The 6,772-nt window shown below is 39.3% G+C and overlaps 1 pseudogene; it reads right to left on the bottom strand.

Annotated features, from left to right (window-relative positions):
* Positions 1-1,369: 1,369 nt before the first annotated feature.
* On the bottom strand, positions 1,370-5,136 carry LOC116861483 (annotated as a pseudogene).
* Between the last annotated feature and the right edge of the window lie 1,636 nt (positions 5,137-6,772).

Genomic DNA, 6,772 nt, shown 5'->3' with positions numbered 1-6,772 from the left:
TCAATTACAGTAATAGCAGGAATAACAGTCCTTGAGTCCTGAGGCTGATATTGCTAATGTTTATCAGCCCTGTTTCACAGGTTTTTTGCAATATTTGGGAGGAAGTAAAAAGCATTTTTCTTCCAACTTGCCTAATTCAATTTATCTTTGCTTTTGAATTCCTTCTGAATTCACCTTCACTCTCTCATATCTCTTGCTCCTCATTGTGTCCTGTTCACTGGTCTCTCAGCCCATCTAATGTTGATAAATTCTTAGAAATAGAAAAGCCATGACATAAGTCAATCAGAGAAAGACAATTATCATATGGTTTCACTCATACGTGGAATATAAGAAATAGCTTAGAGGATCATATGGGGAGGGAGGGAAAATTGAATGGGAAGAAATCAGAGAGGGGGACAAAACCATGAGAGACTCTTAACTCTGGGAAACAAACTGAGGGTTGCAGAAGGGGATGGGATAATAGGGTGATGAGCATTAAGGAGGGCATGTGATGTGATGAGCACTAGGTGTTATATGCAACTAATTAATCAATGAACACTACATCAAAAACTATTGATGTACTATAGAGTGGCTAACTGAACATAACAAAAAAATTTAAAAAAAAATAAAAAAATAAAAATCTATTATACCACAAAAAAGAAAGAAGAAAGAAAGAAAATAAATGGAGGCCTCCCATTTTAGTCCCAGAGCCAAAAGCTTGTTCCCTTCAGACTCCTCAGTGTACCCTCAGGGATGCTGGCTAATTGAAATTAAATTTAAAAAATTAAAAAAATAAATATAAACCCTGATTTTGTTCCCTTCCCTCTGTTCCTTAGTAGTATCTGAAAATATGACTTCCTGGAACTTTTCCCTAATCTTCTTTCAACGTCCTCTTTCCTTCTGCAGTGCCCTACTACACACAATAGTATTAACTTAGACATTTCCCTGACTTGTGCATTTCCCTTAGACTGGTGAAGAGGGTATTGTTATGATGCCTGGGGAAAATCATTCATTAAAAAAAAAACAAAGGAAAACAGTTTTCTTGATTGTACCAAATGTTTATTATCTGACGTATTATCTGACTAAATCAACCAAATAAAAACTACCTCATAACCAATAGAGGTTAATGAAAAATATGGGTGTATTTCTGTCATGATTTAAGCAAAATAGCCCACAGAATGCACGAAGAGCCCATTGTCACGTCCCCTTTGCATAGCAATGGATTATCCACATGGAGCAATGGTTTTTCTCCAATGTAGATATTCTCATGACTTTAGGGAAGATACCACACTGGTGGTGGGTAGAAGATGACCACAACCCTACTCACAGAACACGAGATCTGAGACACATTTGTTATTCAGTTAGGCATCCTGACCCATCTCTCTGGCATCTATTTATGCAAGAGAATTTTAGTATCATCAGCCACTTATTCATGATTTTCAAATGTAGAAAGTAGATTTTCAAAAGCTGGCAGAGAGTGGATGAGAGAACTCCATTCATGAAGCACTGGCCTTCACCACACTTCATGGCCTTGGCAGCTATGCAGCTATGCAGAAGTAACCAGAAATTCAAGGACTTTGTAAACCTCTTAATCTCTTCCACAGACATGACCAGCTTCCTGGCAGTGCCCCTTTTTTTTCTTTTTAGTCCCCCTTTTTTTTTTCTTTCTTTTAAAAACTTTAGAAAAGTTTTTATTTAAATTCCAGTTACTTAACATACAGTGTAATATTAGTTTTAGATGTATGATTTAGTGATTCTAATATTTACTTTTTTTCATTTTTTTATTTAACTTCTTTTCAGTGTAACAGAATTCATTGTGTATGCACCACACCCAGTGCCCCATGCAATACATGCCCTCCATAACACCCACGACCAGGCTTCCCCAACCTCCGACTCCCCCGCCCCTTCAAAACACTCAGATTGTTGTTCAGAGTCCATAGTCTCTCATGGTTCATCTCCCCCTCCAATTTCCCTCAACTCCCTTCTCCTCTCCATCTCCCTTTGTCCACCATGTTATTTGTTATGCTCCACGAATAAGTGAAACCATATGATAATTGACTCTCTCTGCCTGACATATTTCACTCAGCATAATGTCTTCCAGTCCTGTCTATGTTGATATAAAAGTTGGGTATTCAAACTTTCTGATGGAGGCATAATACTCCATAGTGTATATGGACCACATCTTCCTTATCCATCCATCCGCTGAGGGACATCTTGGCTCTTTCCACAGTTTGGCGACCGTGGCCATTGCTGCTATGAACATTGGGGTACAGATGGCCCTTCTTTTCACTACATCTGTATCTTTGGGGTAAATACCCAGTAGCACAATTGCAGGGTCATAAGGAAGCTCTATTTTTTAAAAATTTATTTTCAGCATAACAGTATTCATTGTTTTTGTACCACACCCAGTGCTCAATGCAATGCGTGCCCTCTCCAATACCCACCACCTGGTTCCCCCAACCTCCCACACCCCCACCTCTTCAAACCCTTCAGATTGTTTTTCAGAGTCCATAGTCTCTCATTGTTCACCTCCCCTTCCAATTTCCCCCAACTGCCTTCTCCTAACTCCCCATGTCCTCCATGCTATTTGTTATGCTCCACAAATAAGTGAAACCATATGATAATTGACTCTCTCTGCTTGACTTATTTCACTCAGCATAATCTCTTCCAGTCCCATCCATGTTGCTACAAAAGTTGGGGAAGCTCTATTTTTAATTTCTTAAGGAATCTCCATGCTGTTCTCCAAAGAGGCTGCACCAACTTGCATTCCCACCAACAGTGTAAGAGGGTTTCCCTTTCTCCACATCCTCTCCAACACATGTTGTTTCCTGTCTTGCTAATTTTGGCCATTCTAGCTGGTGTAAGGTGGTATTTCAATGTGTTTTTGATTTGAATCTCCCTGATGGCTAGTGATGATGAACATTTTTTCATGTGTCTGATAGCCATTTGTATGTCTTCATTGGAGAAGTGTCTGTTCATGTCTTCTGCCCATTTTTTGACATGATTATCTGTTTTGTGTGTGTTGAGTTTGAGAAGTTCTTTATAGATCCTGGATATCAGCCTTTTGTCTGTAATGTCATTTGCAAATATCTTCTCCCATTCCGTGGGTTGTGTCTTTGTTTTGTTGACTGTTTCCTTTGCTGTGCAGAAACTTTTGATCTTGATGAAGTCCCAAAAGTTCATTTTCACTTTTGTTCCTTTGCCTTTGGAGACAGGTCTTGAAAGAAGTTACTGTAGCTGATGTCGAAGAGGTTACTGCCTATGTTCTCCTCTATGATTCGGATGGATTCCTGTCTCACGTTGAGGTCTCTTATCCACTTTGAGTTTATCTTTGTGTATGGTGTAAGAGAATGGCAGTCCCTTTGATTGACTCTGCATCCAAACCAAAATAGCTTTCATAAAGATTTAAGCACTTCTCCTGATGAGACAAATCAAAGTCACTGAAGCAGGCACGGAAGGAGATGAAAGTGAAAACCAGTGATTTTAGGGCATCCAGCCAGATCTTTTCCTGAAAAAAGCTGTCTCTATTTCAACGGAAGCATGAGACAAATTGGGCAACAGGAGCTCAAAGGTGTAGTGCTTATGGATAGGGGGCTCCTTCAGCAGGGTCTCCTCCAGTCTTGTATAAACAAAGTCATCTAAGTCAAAATTTCCAAGAAGTTGTCTGGCTCATGCACTCTGATGTTGCTGAGACTTGCCAGGCAATTCGTCTTGTATCTGCTGAAGAAATCTCTCTCCCTTTTGAAGGACCCGGCCTTGTTTTCCCACTTAATTATATGAATCATTGTCCACCTTGGTTCCAACAAAGTCAAATTTCTTGCCTAGATCCCAAATATTTTGGTCCAACAAAATATTATTAAAGTTACACGATGAGGAAGCAACAATGATGAAGAAATCATAGTTAGCAAATCCCACCCATTTCAAGATATGTATGTGGAAGGAAATAGGGGTTGATGTTCCAGGCAGGTCCCAAAAGGCCACATTTGGATATTTTGGATGTTGATAGGGTGTTTTCTTCATGGTGGTCCCCACAACTCCAACACTAGCAGAACCCTCCTCTTCATGACTATGACCTCATAAGGCATTGATGAAACTAGACTTCCCAGTTCCAGATTCCTCAAACACAGCCATACCCAGAGGAGTGTTATCTGCTTCCACAAGTGATTCCTGAGTGATATCAGCCACAACTTTTAGATTGACCTCTTGACAGGCTGCTTGAATTCTAGCAAGGTTTTCTAAAGAGAGGATCCCCCTGTCTTACTGATTACTGTGCCCTGATAGGCACAGGGGAACTTAAATGAAGAAGGAAGACTGAATGCTGAAAAGGAGATGAGATGTTGGAAGCAGAGTCTGGAGTGAAAAATCCAGAAAGATGTAAGAAGGGCCACAAACTAGGGAATTCAACCAACCTCTAAAATGAAGAGAAGACAAAAAAATGGATTGTCCCCTGGAGCTTCCCTAAAGGAATAAGCCATACTGACACCTTGATTTTAGCACCTGTAAGATTCATTTTAGACAACAATCTTCTGGAACTGTAAATGAATAAACCTGTGTTGTTGTCTTAAGCCAATAATTGTGTGTAAATTTGTTGCACAAAAATGAGAAACTGATACAGACAGTCTTCATTTTCTTGAAACATCAATAAAGGAGCCTAAAACCTTTCCACTGTGTAGGAAAAATGAGTCAGGCTAGCACATTGGGGAGCACAGAAGAACTACAGACGTAGCTCAATTCCTATCCCCTGCAGCAAATAGGGGCAGGACTTGTCTTCTGGGAGAGGTAGAGGGCAGAGACAAGGTCACCAGGATGTGTGTTCCATAAGGGAATGGCTGAGCATGTGGTAAAAAATGCCCTATCTCAGTTTAATGTCTATTTGCCTGACCTAATGGAAAAATTGGGGTGGGATTTAGAATATATGACAAAAAATGGCGGAGGAAGTAAATAAGAGCTCTAATTTTCCCTATTCAACTCTGCACTTTTTGAAACATAGGTACCTGATTATATCATGACAATTCAAGGCTGTCATTAATATGTTACTGATAGGACCTCTTATCATCAACTATGAGTGAGGAAACTGATTTTAAAAATATTTATGCACTTAAGGTTGTCTCAGAGAGTACCAGTGATCTTACCTGTAAGAGGGTACTCAAAGTTCATCCCCATCCAACATGTCCTGCAAAGACAATTTTCAAAAAAGGGAAAATCATGACTTTCAAACAAATATAAAATGAATATGTGTTAAGAATTTTATTTAATTGCTAACAAAAGAACCAAGCAGATGATATTATAAGTTGAATGAAGCACCTTAAGAATAATGAAATGAAATGAATATTAAAATGGGGTGAGAGTGCTGTTTTCTAAGATAAATGTGGTAAGCCAATTGAACCTCCATAGATAAACTTTATCTATATGACTACTATGGACTGAATGCTTGATTCCTCCACAAAATTCATGGATGAAGTGCAAGCTCAAAATTACGGTATTAGTAGGTGGTCATTTGGACAGTGCCTTAGCTGGGAGAGCAGAGCCATCATGAAGGGATTAATTCCCTTTAACAGAACCTAGAGGTGCCTTCTGCCAGGTGATGTGACAGAAAGAAATATCCACGTCATATGTGAGTTCTCACCAAACACCAAATAGACAGGTGCTTGATCTGGGTCTTCCTATCATCCAGAATTTGTGTTCTTAAGCCAGCCATCTGTCATATTTTGTTATAGCCTGAATAGATGAAAAATATGCCCAACAAAAGATTTCTTTTGCCTTGCTTCCAATGATCAAAACTCACAGAGTTTTGAAATGGCTCTAAGGTATTAAAGGATGGATAACATTAAAAACAAAGTATAGTTGTGTTAATGAAATAAGTGTCAGAGAAAGACCATATGATTTCACTCAGACGTGGAATTTAAGAAACAAAACCAGTGAACATGTGGAAAGTAAAAAAAAGAGGGAAGTAAACCATGAGACTCTTAGCAACAAAGAACAAACAAGGTTGGTGGAGGGAGCTGGATGGGGGGATGGTCTGTGTGTGTGATGGGTGGACACTTGTTATGATGAGCCATGGGTGTTATATGTAACTGAGGAATCACTAAATTCCACTTCTGAAACCAATATCACACTATGTGTTAACTAAAATTTAAATTAAAATTTCAATAAACAAAAAAAAAGGGAGGGGAAGCATAGTTTCCAACTGCAGACACCCAGTAAACATTCTGCTTATTCCAAATTTTCTTAAAACTTTCTTGTAAAAAAAAAAAAAAAGAAGAAGAAAAGAAAAAGAAAGAAAGAAAGAAAAAGAAAAAAAAATCTTCAGACTATGGTGTTCTCTTCTCCAAAGAGGATGGCATGAGAAGCTGGATGAGAGCTTAGTTCTCTACCAGCCAGAACTATGCCTCAACCCTCTAAACACAAAGCTAGTACTATCCCATCATTTCAGGTGTACTGTTTCCTCACTCACCAGCTCTGGGGAGTAAAGGGTTTCTGATGTTAGAGATCATTAATGTTTTCTCTAACACAACAGAAAATTCTGAGTCAAGTAGTATCCCTGGAACTCCTAGCAGAGGAATACACTGCAGACCCGACCTTCCTGGGAAATGCAGGCACTGGGTGCTCCTGAGACTATTACACAGAGCAAGAGGCCTTGCCTCTGTCCTTTCTGGTTAAAGTGTGAAAATAACAGGAAGAGTGACAGCCTCTGACCTGAACCCCTCCCTCAGGAAGACTTGGCTGATAGTTATAGGCCCACATTTACAGAACATGAAAGTAAAACCATCGTTTTTCCACAGAACAAACAGTT

The sequence above is a fragment of the Lontra canadensis genome, unplaced genomic scaffold (genome assembly GCF_010015895.1).
Source record: "Lontra canadensis isolate GAN:19392208 unplaced genomic scaffold, GSC_riverotter_1.0 scaffold199, whole genome shotgun sequence".
In the NCBI taxonomy this organism is placed as follows: Eukaryota; Metazoa; Chordata; class Mammalia; order Carnivora; family Mustelidae; genus Lontra; species Lontra canadensis.
This window is presented reverse-complemented; position numbering and strand designations above follow the sequence as displayed.